The sequence below is a fragment of the Physella acuta genome, unplaced genomic scaffold (genome assembly GCF_028476545.2).
Source record: "Physella acuta isolate Inbredline_101_S28 unplaced genomic scaffold, ASM2847654v3 ptg000327l, whole genome shotgun sequence".
Lineage (NCBI taxonomy): Eukaryota > Metazoa > Mollusca > Gastropoda > Physidae > Physella > Physella acuta.
This window is the reverse complement of record NW_026731846.1, coordinates 40335-54667: the sequence shown is the minus strand read 5'-3', so window position 1 is coordinate 54667 and position 14333 is coordinate 40335.

The following is a 14333-nucleotide window of genomic DNA, read 5'->3' as shown; positions in this document are numbered from 1 at the left end:
ACAAAATGACTCCCCGACATATTGGCTCCAGACAAATGAATCGCATTACCACTATTGGTATAAATGTAATCATTTCAGTGGCGTAGCCAGGATCGTCTCAAGGGGGGGGGGTTCCAATTTTACCCGGGGACAAACTTTCGATTTGCACCCCCGCCCTCAAACTTTCGATTTGCACCCCCCCCCCCTCAAACTTTCGATTTGCACCCCCCCCCCCTCAAACTTTCGATTTGCACCCCCCCCCCCCTCAAACTTTCGATTTGCACCCCCCGCTCATACTTTTTATATATACCGAGGGGTCTATGGGGGGGGTTATGACCCCCCCTAACCCCCCCCCCCCCTGCCTACGCCACTGAATCATTTGTCCTACATCCACTACCACTATAACCTCTTTAAAATGCCTGCATGAAATTGTTTTTCATGAACATACAGCAATTCACAAACAAATCTAGCCCTTAACAGCTAAATTCCGCCAATTCTAAAATTTTGATAATGTTTAATGTACAACAGAAAAGATCTGTTGGTTAAAAGCGAGCATTTTGTTTTGATAACCTACAAGCATACTGCTGGTTGGAATGTACAGCGTGGACCCCTCTCCTCACACACTGAGTTGGAACAGCCTATAACCGACTCACTCATGGAAGTAAAAGATAGATGACCCTTAAATTAAAACATACTATTTCTTATACTAAATAAAATAATATAAAAATAAGGCCTGTCGAACAAGAGATGCATAAGTTATATTACTTAAGAGTGTTAGATAAGCTAACTCTAAAGAATATTGATGAAGGGGTCCCTCTTGCAGGTGTCATATTCAATGAGACTGTTTTGCCGGGAGACAGAAACCGTATTGTCAGTGGTCCTTTTATCGGGAGCCAAATTGACAAGAGCCTATTTGTCGTGAGCCAAAATAACGGGAGCCTATTAGTCGGTAGTCGTAATGACGGGAGCCGTTTTTGTTGAAAAACGAAATGTCGGGAGCCTATTTGTCGGGATTCGTAATGACGGGGGCGGTTGTGTCGAGAAACTAAATGACGGGAGCGTATATGTCGGGGGCCTTATTGACTGGAGCCCTTTTGTCGGGAGCCTATTTGTCGGCAGCCTATATGACGGGGTCAATATGTAGTTGGTCCTTTTGACGGGGGCGATGTGACGGGGCTTTTATGTCGGGGCCGATTTGTCGGGGTCGTATTGACGGGGTCGTTTTGTCATTAGCCGTTTTGACGCCGCACGTATCAAAGATAAGCAAACGTTCAAACCACTTCTTTGACTTATTTCCCCTTTTTAAATAGTCAAATAGGGGTGCACATAAGCTCCTTTTAATAGATTTGTACTAAACAATTAAAAAGCAATTACTTCTCTTAATTATTATTTTTTTAGAAAGTACTTACTAAAGAATGACATTGTATAAAAATGAAATGTATTTAAAATTAATAATATAAATACAGAAAACCATAAAAAATAATCATAACACAGCTTTCATGTTTTATATTCTTTTGGCCGACTAGAAGTTGAGAGGCCTTATAGTAGAATTAAAATAAAACTGATTTTTCCAAAACACACTGAAGCACTTCCATACATTACATGATGTAGTAATTTAATTTAATTGAAAAAAAAACACATTTTTTTTTAAAATCCGAACAGGCCAGCAATGAGCATCATATGTTCGTATTTTGTTTGTATATATATATATATATATATATATATATATATATATATATATATATATATATATATATATATATACATACATACATACATATATATATATATATATATATATATATATATATATATATATATATATATATATATATATATATATATACATATATATATATATATATATATATATATATATATATATATATATATATATATATATATATATATATATATATATATATATATATATATATATATATATATACTAGGCATATTGCCTAGCTTCGCTTAGGTTTTCAAAAAAGTTGAGAAATTGAATGATTAATTAATAGGTGATTGGCTGTAATGTTAAATGCTTAGGGCCTAAATTAATACAGTGGGGTACTTTTATTGTGCCCATAAATTGTTGGAATATTCGCAAATGTATTACTCGCAAGGTTATTAGAACTGAAAGGGCTTTCATAAAAATTATTAATCAAATATAATGTTAAATTACTTTTGCAATTAATTTTACAATTTCAATACAATACAAAACTTAATTTATAACAAAATATCCATCTAAAACAATGCTATACATTATGATTTTTGTTTTTTCTTAAAAAGAGTATACACAATATTAAAAAATTGTTACATTAAAAAGTTACCGCCCCTGTTCATAGACCAAATGACCAAATCTCGTATAATGAGAATTTCAATCGCAGTCATTTTTAGCCCTCTTCGAGGGCTTTGATGCTGACCAACAATTTTTCCATACGGCCCAGTCATCAATAGAGGTGTATGCAAAAAATTAGCCAGTTATACAAAGAGTAAGTACCCTAAAATTTGTGTAGAAATTACCCTGTTTTCCCCATAAAATACAAAGATTATATAGGGAAATACGACTGGTCAGTTTTGACCCATTTCCAGATTAATCGCGGACATGGCGAGTTTTTTGTGACACCCCAAGGCGTTCTCCTCACAAAATATCAAGGGGGGGTCGTCGGAGGAAAAAGTTTTTCGTAATAGAGCTCATATAAAGAGAATTTCACTCGAGGTCACTTTTTAGCCCTCTTCGAGGGCTTTGAGTGAAACCGACAGTTTTACCTAAAGGTCAAGCCATCTTCCTAAGAGTATGCAAAACATTAGCCAGATATACTGAGTTTAAGTACCATAAAATCTGCGTTGAAATTACCCTCTGTTTTTCCCATAAAATACAAAGATTATATAGGGAAATACAACTGGTCAGTTTTGACCCCTTTACGAAGTTTTCCCAGATATGCCGAGTTTTTTGTGACACCCCAAGGCGTTCTTCTACCATCTCACAAAATATCAAGAGGGGTCGTCGGAGGAAATTTTTTTTCGTAATATAGCTCATATAAAGAGAATTTCACTCGCGGTCATTTTTTAGCCCTCGTCGAGGGCTTTGAGTCAAACCGGCAGTTTTCCATAAAGGTCAATCCATTTACCTAAGTGTATGCCAAACATTAGCCAGATGTAAAGAGGGTTAGTGCCCTAAAGTCTGCGTTGAAATGACCCTCTGTTTTTCCCATAAAATACAAAGAATATATAGGGAAATACAACTGGTCAGTTTTGACCCCTTTACGAAGTTTTCCCAGATATGCCGAGTGTTTTATGACACCCCAAGGCGTTCTCCTACCACCTCACAAAATATCAAGGGGGATCGTCGGAGGATTGTTTTTTTCGTAATAGAGCTCATATAAAGAGAATTTCACTCGCGGTCACTTTTTAGCCCTCGTCGAAGGCTTTAAGTGAAACCGACAGGTCTGTCCTACGGCCAAGCCATTTACCCATAAGCATGCCAAAAATTAGCCAGATGTAAAGAGGGTAAGTGCCCTAAAAGCCGTTTTCGAATTACCCTCTGTTTTTCCCATAAAATACAAAGATTATATAGGGAAATACAACTGGTCAGTTTTGACCCTTTTACGAAGTTTTCCCAGATATGCCGAGTTTTTTGTGACACCCCAAGGCGTTCTTCTACCATCTCACAAAATATCAAGGGGGGTCGTCGGAGGAAATTTTTATTCACAATAGAGCTCATATTAAGAGAATTTCACTCGCGGTCATGTTTTAGCCCTCGTCGAGGGCTTTGAGTCAAACCGACAGGTCTGCCCTACGGCCAAGCCATTTACCTATAAGCATCCAAAAAATTAGCCAGATGTAAAGAGGGTTAGTGCCCTAAAATTCGTTTTCAAATTACCCTCTGTTTTTCCCATAAAATACAAAGATTGTATAGGGAAATACAACTGGTCAGTTTTGACCCCTTTTCGAAATTTCCCAGATATGCCGAGTTTTTTATGACACCCCAAGGCGTTCTCCTATCACCTCACAAAATATCAAGGGGGGTCGTCGGAGGAAAAATTTTTTCGTAATAGAGCTCATATAAAGAGAATTTCACTCGCGGTCACTTTTTAGCCCTCTTCGAGGGCTTTGAGTCAAACCGACAGTTTTCCCTAAAGGTCAAGCCATTTACCTATAAGCATGCCAAACATTAGCCAGATGTAAAGAGGGTTAGTGCCCTAAAGTCTGCGTTGAAATGACCCTCTGTTTTTCCCATAAAATACAAAGATTATATAGGGAAATACAACTGGTCAGTTTTGACCCCTTTACGAAGTTTTCCCAGATATGCCGAGTTTTTTGTGACACCCCAAGGCGTTCTCCTACCACCTCACAAAATATCAAGGGGGATCGTCGGAGGATTGTTTTTTTCGTAATAGAGCTCATATAAAGAGAATTTCACTCGCGGTCACTTTTTAGCCCTCGTCGAAGGCTTTAAGTGAAACCGACAGGTCTGTCCTACGGCCAAGCCATTTACCCATAAGCATGCCAAAAATTAGCCAGATGTAAAGAGGGTTAGTGCCCTAAAAGCCGTTTTCGAATTACCCTCTGTTTTTCCCATAAAATACAAAGATTATATAGGGAAATACAACTGGTCAGTTTTGACCCTTTTACGAAGTTTTCCCAGATATGCCGAGTTTTTTGTGACACCCCAAGGCGTTCTTCTACCATCTCACAAAATATCAAGGGGGGTCGTCGGAGGAAATTTTTTTTCACAATAGAGCTCATATTAAGAGAATTTCACTCGCGGTCATGTTTTAGCCCTCGTCGAGGGCTTTGAGTCAAACCGACAGGTCTGCCCTACGGCCAAGCCATTTACCTATAAGCATCCAAAAAATTAGCCAGATGTAAAGAGGGTTAGTGCCCTAAAATTCGTTTTCAAATTACCCTCTGTTTTTCCCATGAAATACAAAGATTGTATAGGGAAATACAACTGGTCAGTTTTGACCCCTTTTCGAAGTTTTCCCAGATATGCCGAGTTTTTTATGACACCCCAAGGCGTTCTGCTATCACCTCACAAAATATCAAGGGGGGTCGTCGGAGGAAAATTTTTTTCGTAATATAGCTCATATAAAGAGAATTTCACTCGCGGTCACTTTTTAGCCCTCTTCGAGGGCTTTGAGTCAAACCGACAGTTTTCCCTAAAGGTCAAGCCATTTACCTATAAGCATGCCAAACATTAGCCAGATGTAAAGAGGGTTAGTGCCCTAAAGTCTGCGTTGAAATGACCCTCTGTTTTTCCCATAAAATACAAAGAATATATTGGGAAATACAACTGGTCAGTTTTGACCCCTTTACGAAGTTTTCCCAGATATGCCGAGTTTTTTATGACACCCCAAGGCGTTCTCCTACCACCTCACAAAATATCAAGGGGGATCGTCGGAGGATTGTTTTTTTCGTAATAGAGCTCATATAAAGAGAATTTCACTCGCGGTCACTTTTTAGCCCTCGTCGAAGGCTTTAAGTGAAACCGACAGGTCTGTCCTACGGCCAAGCCATTTACCCATAAGCATGCCAAAAATTAGCCAGATGTAAAGAGGGTAAGTGCCCTAAAAGCCGTTTTCGAATTACCCTCTGTTTTTCCCATAAAATACAAAGATTATATAGGGAAATACAACTGGTCAGTTTTGACCCTTTTACGAAGTTTTCCCAGATATGCCGAGTTTTTTGTGACACCCCAAGGCGTTCTTCTACCATCTCACAAAATATCAAGGGGGGTCGTCGGAGGAAATTTTTTTTCGTAATAGAGCTCATATAAAGAGAATTTCACTCGCGGTCACTTTTTAGCCCTCTTCGAGGGCTTTGAGTCAAACCGACAGTTTTCCCTAAAGGTCAAGCCATTTACCTATAAGCATGCCAAACATTAGCCAGATGTAAAGAGGGTTAGTGCCCTAAAGTCTGCGTTGAAATGACCCTCTGTTTTTCCCATAAAATACAAAGATTATATAGGGAAATACAACTGGTCAGTTTTGACCCCTTTACGAAGTTTTCCCAGATATGCCGAGTTTTTTGTGACACCCCAAGGCGTTCTCCTACCACCTCACAAAATATCAAGGGGGATCGTCGGAGGATTGTTTTTTTCGTAATAGAGCTCATATAAAGAGAATTTCACTCGCTGTCACTTTTTAGCCCTCGTCGAAGGCTTTAAGTGAAACCGACAGGTCTTTCCTACGGCCAAGCCATTTACCCATAAGCATGCCAAAAATTAGCCAGATGTAAAGAGGGTTAGTGCCCTAAAAGCCGTTTTCGAATTGCTCTGTTTTTCCCATAAAATACAAAGATTATATAGGGAAATACAACTGGTCAGTTTTGACCCTTTTACGAAGTTTTCCCAGATATGCCGAGTTTTTTGTGACACCCCAAGGCGTTCTTCTACCATCTCACAAAATATCAAGGGGGGTCGTCGTCGGAAATTTTTTTTCACAATAGAGCTCATATTAAGAGAATTTCACTCGCGGTCATGTTTTAGCCCTCGTCGAGGGCTTTGAGTCAAACCGACAGGTCTGCCCTACGGCCAAGCCATTTACCTATAAGCATCCAAAAAATTAGCCAGATGTAAAGAGGGTTAGTGCCCTAAAATTCGTTTTCAAATTACCCTCTGTTTTTCCCATAAAATACAAAGATTGTATAGGGAAATACAACTGGTCAGTTTTGACCCCTTTTCGAAATTTTCCAGATATGCCGAGTTTTTTATGACACCCCAAGGCGTTCTCCTATCACCTCACAAAATATCAAGGGGGGTCGTCGGAGGAAAATTTTTTTCGTAATAGAGCTCATATAAAGAGAATTTCACTCGCGGTCACTTTTTAGCCCTCTTCGAGGGCTTTGAGTCAAACCGACAGTTTTCCCTAAAGGTCAAGCCATTTACCTATAAGCATGCCAAACATTAGCCAGATGTAAAGAGGGTTAGTGCCCTAAAGTCTGCGTTGAAATGACCCTCTGTTTTTCCCATAAAATACAAAGATTATATAGGGAAATACAACTGGTCAGTTTTGACCCCTTTACGAAGTTTTCCCAGATATGCCGAGTGTTTTATGACACCCCAAGGCGTTCTCCTACCACCTCACAAAATATCAAGGGGGATCGTCGGAGGATTGTTTTTTTCGTAATAGAGCTCATATAAAGAGAATTTCACTCGCGGTCACTTTTTAGCCCTCGTCGAAGGCTTTAAGTGAAACCGACAGGTCTTTCCTACGGCAAAGCCATTTACCCATAAGCATGCCAAAAATTAGCCAGATGTAAAGAGGGTAAGTGCCCTAAAAGCCGTTTTCGAATTACCCTCTGTTTTTCCCATAAAATACAAAGATTATATAGGGAAATACAACTGGTCAGTTTTGACCCTTTTACGAAGTTTTCCCAGATATGCCGAGTTTTTTGTGACACCCCAAGGCATTCTCCTACCACCTCACAAAATTTCAAGGGGGGTCGTCGGAGGAAATTTTTTTTCGTAATATAGCCCATATAAGGCGCCGGTCAGTCGAGGTCAGTTTTGACCCCCTCTCTGTGGACTTTTCGGCCAACCGTCACCGGCCATCTTGTTCTATCGCCCCAAGGCACCATCGTGCAAAATTTGACTAGCCTGCGGCGCCGGGAAGTGCCCTATCGGGCACCCGACCACTTTGCTTTATATATATAGATATATATATATATATATGTTACGGTCAAAGCCCGAAGTGCGGTCAAAGCGCGGATTGGCCGGCCAATCCGCGCATTGGCCGGCTCTCTTGGCCAAAGCCCGAAGAACTTAGCACTAAGATCGTATTTCGTACATTGGCCGGCCAATGCGCGCACTGGCCGGGACGTACTGGCCAAAGTCCGAAGCGGATAAACTTGACAGCGTATTTTGTATATTGGCCGGCCAATGCGCGCACTGGCCGGGATGTCCTGGCCAATGTTCTATCTAGACTGATTTGTGATCGCATTTTCATTATTCTGGCTGCGTTTTCATTGAGAGTAACGTATTGTTTAGCTCTTGTTTGTATAGCATTCTATATGCAAGGCGACATGGATCGAAAGGGCCGTCAGACCATGAGACAGACATAGCAGATGGCTGTCAAAAGAAAAAAATGTAAATCCATGTTAGTTTCCATATATGGGCTCTCGATAAAATAGTTACTGAGGAAGATCTTGAGAACATATAACAAGAAATGGAGGTTGCCATAAATGCAACGACATCCTCAGCTAACACATCTGCTGCCGTGGCGGAACGTCCAGACCAGTTGCGTGACAATAATGTGGCCAACAGATTCTGTATAGTTTGTGAAAAACATTGTAGTGCAGCTCATTCTTGTGGATCCTGTGGCAACGATGCCCATGCTATTTGTGGAATACCCAATGAAGCAGACGAAGGGTACGAGGGAACATTACCTGCAGATTGTGTCACAATAAACAAGACATCATGGAACACAGATCAGCAGCTCATACTGGCTTGCAAACTCTAGGTGCTAAGATGCTTAAAACATCAAATACAAAATTTAAAGATAGTGAAGTGGGTGACAATATACGCATCCGTTTTCCAGATGTTGACAGAGGTCACGGTGATCCCCGAAGCGTGATTGCAGTTGTAATGAGCGTCGAGGGCGGTTTCTACAAATTAGGAACGGAACATGGTGTTCTAAAACAACTGTATGCTAGAAGTGAGTTTTCAATTCTTCACGAAAAACTGCTCTTATCGTCGTCAGTTGGCACTGAGGAAAAATCACTACGAACCATCGCGTCTTCACAATCATTGACTGGAGGCCAAGGCTACTCTCGCTGCAATTTCACAACTAAGTGCACAACAAATCGCTGCAAGTGTAAAAATAACAAGCTGCTATGTAGTTCTAAATGCCATAAAAGTTCAACTTGTTGTAACAAAGGATGATATTGATAGATTGAGACTATAGTACAATAAAAAAATGTGAATGTTTCTGTCATTTACTTTAATTAATAATCAATAAACACTTAATTGTATGATCTTTACGGCATTAAAAAAAACCAAAATCTGCTCATGATCTTCTAATTCGGACTTTGGCCGGTCGTCCCTAGCCAGATGATCTTCCAATTAAGACTTTGACCGGTCCACCATGGCCAGTCTGCGGATGGCCGGCCAAAGGCCAAAATCAAGCAAAGTTTCGGACTTTGACCGACCTATGGGAGGCGATATTGGCCAATGCGCGGATTGGCCGGCCAATCCTAGCATTGGCCGACTTCGGGCTTTGACCGTAACATATATATACATATATATATATATATACATATATATATATATATATATATATATATATATATATATATATATATATATATATATATGTAACCGAGTCTAGTTGCATCTTCTGCTCGACAACGCCAAATGTAACGAGTCTATTTGCTTGTAGTGCCAAATGTTAACGAGTGTATTTACTCAGTCTACACAACATCGACCACAATATAGATACTCGAAGATGCAGGTTTACCATTGATCCTTTTATTACATGAATCAAAAAGAAATGCTTCACAATAATATAATTATAATGAATCAACTGACCCCCAACCGTCCTCACTAGTCTTCACATAACCGAATGCACATGTCTATCGTCCCTATTAACACAATACGTCTACAACGTTCAGTAACCAACTTGATACTGCCACTCTCCTCCTCGTTCTCAGCCCTCGCCTTCCTATATATCCCTTCGTATTCGTAATCGTATTCGGTTCTATCATAGTTATGTTCAATCCGAATATCTCGCCTTCCGATTACTACGCAGTTGTCTCATCAGTCCGATTAATAGAACACCTGCACTGTTACGTCAGCCAAGTCGTGTCAAAGTTGACAGCGGCTTGTCGTATCCTTCCCAAAATACGCCGTGGCTTTATGATCGTTATCAGTTGCATCAGACTGTAATAGTATGGTAACTACCCTAGTTACATCCACCCCCGCCTTTTTTTGTGTGTTTTCAACCACAAACACCGCTTGGCAGGTGCACTCCTTCAAAGTCAAAAGCACCGCCGTAAAAAAAAAAATATTGTTCCACTCACTGTCAATGTCGTCACATTCGTAAAAGATTGACAGTTATCACTATTTCACATGTCAAATGTGTCTTCATCATATTCCTCAGACACAAAGCAGTTCTAGAATTCACATCCACCTTTTATCGTTTGGTGCCTTCACCAGTTCACTTTTATAACTTTTTGAACAGTCTGTTCTCATACCAGCGCGACCATGAAAGAATTGATGGTTGCTGACGAAAAATTTCGTATTCTTTCTGTTTCTCACACTTCTCCGCGGACCACTTATCTGATGGTCTACTGTCTCTCTGCTTCTGGGAGGAACGGGATCCTCTTTGTTGCCGTTATCCTCCACTTGTGTATCGCTGTTGTGCTGTTGATGGTGACATGGTTCCGGGATGGGTATGTGAATTTCCGTTATAGTTTCCGGTTCCCTAATTGTCTTAGGTTTCCTTGTGTGTAACTGCTCTTCTTGACTATGACAATATTTCTTTAATTGAGCAATATTCGCCCACCGATCCGGTTTGGTGTGATTGATGGGTCTTATCTTAAAGGGGCCACCTGCTACTTTAGGCATCTCCACGACTTGCCATATCTCCTGTCCCCAGAGGTCGTGGATTTTGTTTCTGCCTAATGGGTGGCTACGCAGTAATACTTTGTCGTTCAGTTTGAGTGGCGGGTCCTTTGTACCGGCGGTTCCCTTCGCCGTGCTTCATGTTCTAGTCTTTCCTGTACCACCCTGTACATTTCTCTAATTCGTCTCATATGTTCATTCACATATTCTAGTGCGGTGTATGAACCAGTCATACTCTCTTTTTTTCCTAGGAACAAGTCAAGAGGGAGTCGAGCCTCCCGTCCGAACAGTAACAAGTGTGGCGAAAAGCCGGTTGTGGCATGGGGGGTGCAGTTGTATAGATATACCAACTCTGGGAGAAAATCAGGCCAACGTTTTTTCTGTTCAGGTTCTAGCGTACGCAGCAAATCATGCATGCTGCGGTTGAACCGCTCGCACTGTCCGTTTCCTTTCGGATTAAATGTGGTTGTTCTAGATTTGTTGATCCCGTAGTGGCTGCACAGTTGGTTAATTACTTCTGACTCGAAGGCCCTTCCTTGGTCAGAGTGTAACTGTCTTGGTATGCCATATTTGATGAACCAATGTTCTATTAAGACCTTTGCCACTGTTTTGGCAGTCTGATCTCGTGTGGGCACCGCAACAGTCCATTTGGTGAATACATCAGTCATTACCAACACATGTTCCGTCCCATCCGATGATTGCTCCAACGACGTAAAGTCCATAGCCACAATCTCTAGTGGTTTTGTCGCCAGTAAGTGTCCTGACGGCTGTCTCATTTTGACAACTGGCATTTTCGCATGCTGACACCTAACACAAGCCTCACAATGGCGTTTGACCTCCATCTCCATATTGGGCCAGTAACACCGCCGTCGTAATATTTTGTGCGTCCTGTCCTGGCCCTGGTGTCCTGCCCTGTCATGTGCCAACCTTAGCACTTCTTCTCGTAACTGTCCAGGCACCACCACCTGGTGTATTGTCCCGTCTATTTGGTCATGAATTCTCCGCATGAGAACACCATCCTTTATACTGAGACGGTCCCACTGACTCAGTAGTTTCTTTGTTTCCCGACCAAACTGTTCTCTTTCCCTTCTTCTTGGGAATTTTTGTTCCTGGACGTATTTCAACAGCGGCTGTAAGCCACTATCCGTTCTCTGGGCATCTCTTATCTCTTTGTGATTAAGGCAATTAAAATCACTGATGTCCATATGACGGGGCTCTGTGGATATGTGCTCCACCCCGGTCTGCCCGTTTTGCATCACTTGCACCCCGTGAGGGATATCTGTTGACGCTCTGACCTCACATATTCCTGTCAGCGTTTCTTCCTCATCGCCCGGTCTCTCGTAAGGATTACTTGATAAAGCGTCCGCATTGCCATTGGACCGCCCCGGGCGATATTTTATCTCTAGGTCAAAGAGTGCCAATTCTGCTGCCCATCGCTGTTCGATGGATCCCAACTTTGCTGTCTTTAGGTGACTCAAGGGGTTATTGTCAGTGTATACCACACATTTAGCACCTAATAGATAGTCCCTGAATTTTTCAGTCACAGCCCATTTTAATGTCAAAAGTTCTAGTTTCATGGCGCTGTAATTTGTCATGTTCTTCTCTAATTCCTTCAGAGCTCGACTGGCATACGCAATAACCCTGAAACCTTGCTCTTGTTGTTGTGATAGCACAGCTCCCAGACCTTTAGAGCTGGCGTCAATTTCTAGCCGAAATGGCTTGTCAAAGTCTGCGTATCCTAATATCGGCGCCTCTGTCAAAGCATTTTTCAGTAGCTTAAACGAGTTCAGGCATTCCTCAGTCCATAATTCACCTATCAGTTGTGTTTTGCCTTTCTTTTTCTCCTTACTGTGTTTCTTTGTCATTTTGTTTACTAAGTCCTGCAACGGTGCGGCAATTTTTGCAAAACCAGGTACAAATTTTCTATTTTCTTCTTCAGATAACAGACACTCTAAAGATGAACATTTCTCCTGTGCTTTTAATTTGCATGAACTTTCCCTATCCAGTTTCATGGTTAACATTGATATCTCATTATTAAGTCTACCAATTTCTTCCTTATCATCATTTTTCTCAGCCAACAAATTGTTCACTTGAAACTTTTTAACATCCAAGTTCATTTCACAGTTCATTTTTTCAATATCTGATAATTTCTCTTCGAGTCTTGTTTGAGACTCTTTCATTGTTTGTCCCATTTTGTTTCTTACGCCATAACCTCGCCGCTCTGTAGCCTTGACCTGCCTTACAGAGGGCGATCGTTTCACCGGACAGTACCGTGCCATATGTCCGGGTTGTGAGCAGGACAAGCAAATTGGTCGACCGTCAGCCGTCCACCGGAGCGATGGACCGGCAGGTCGCGGCTGTCCAACCTGTCTCTGTTTTGTCCCGTTTTTGCCCTGATTCTCAGCTGTTGACCTGCTTTCTAACCTCTCCAATCGTTGGTCAACCTTATCCAGGTGGGCCAACAGTTGAGCCATCATGGTTTCCATCGTGCCGGTCCCTGTGGGTGGGGATTGTTTCTGTTCCGGCACAGAGACTTTGTCTACCGAACAGTTCGATTGGTCCTCATCCTCGGACCTGCGGATCGCTGAGTTCCTGACCTGAAGGAAGGTCAACTGTGGGTCTTTGTAGACCTCTTCTTTCAACTCTCTCCTTACCATAGGGGTCGCCAGCCCCTCGATGAAATGGTCCCTCAGCAGGCGCGCATCCATGTCGGGTATTTTGCCTTTTACAGCTTCAAAGGCCCTGTTCATTCGGTGTGAATATTCCATCACACTCTCCGCCAGTCTCTGCTTTATACCTACAAACACCGACAGCAGTTGCGATCCCGACCGTCTCTCCCCAAAGGTCTCCATAATTAGATCCAGCACCCTATCTGGATCTGTTTGGATGGTTTTATCGTGGCATTTGACCTCTGCCCTAACCGTCTCTCCTATACTGCCCATCAACAATCTTAATCTTTCCTCTGGTGACATGTATCTCGAGGCCCAGGCAGCCCTGACCTCTTCACTGAACCTGTTGGTTAAGGTTGGATCACCGTCCCCGTAAAATTTGTTGATGTGGGACTCACTGGGCAGGACCACAATATGGATCGGCTTTTTGTCCAAATTTTGTCCTGGTCCATCTGGAGGCAAAGGGTCATCTTCACCGTTGCCTATCTCTGGGCTATCTTTATCTGACTCAGATTGTTGGGCCAGCAGGAGTTTTTGCTCTTTTCTGATATTTAAAATACCACTCCTGCGTCTGTCATTCACATTAAGGAAAAATGTTGCAGCCATGCAGCAGATAGTGTTGCCCAAAAGGGAGATCATGACACATTTCCAGTGTCTAAGAGTTACATCTATATCTTGGTTGTCATCTTTGCCTAGTATTTGTCCCACAACCAAGTTGGAGATACCAATGCCAATTATCTGGATGCTGGTGGTCAGCCCCATAGCTGTCCCCAGGGTGGCTGGTGCTACAACTAGGGGTATACTGAGCCACATGCTTGCAGCAGCAAAAGAGCATGTGACACCAAGCCAGAATGATAATGAAAGGTGTCTCATCTCTGTTCTTTTCAATTTCCTCGATTCTGATTTCAGTTTTCCCTTTTATTTATTTCCTTCAAATAAAAAAAAAAGACCTTTCTTACCGTGTGTGTATGAATAATTTTCCTCGTTCCTCAATTTTCACTGTTCCTGAATGTCCGAATTCACACACACACTAAACACAGTTATGAACTAGGTTGACTATGGGTGCCCTAGCGGCTGGTCTAATTGAATCATCCTGCCGACGACGCCAAATGTAACCGAGTCTA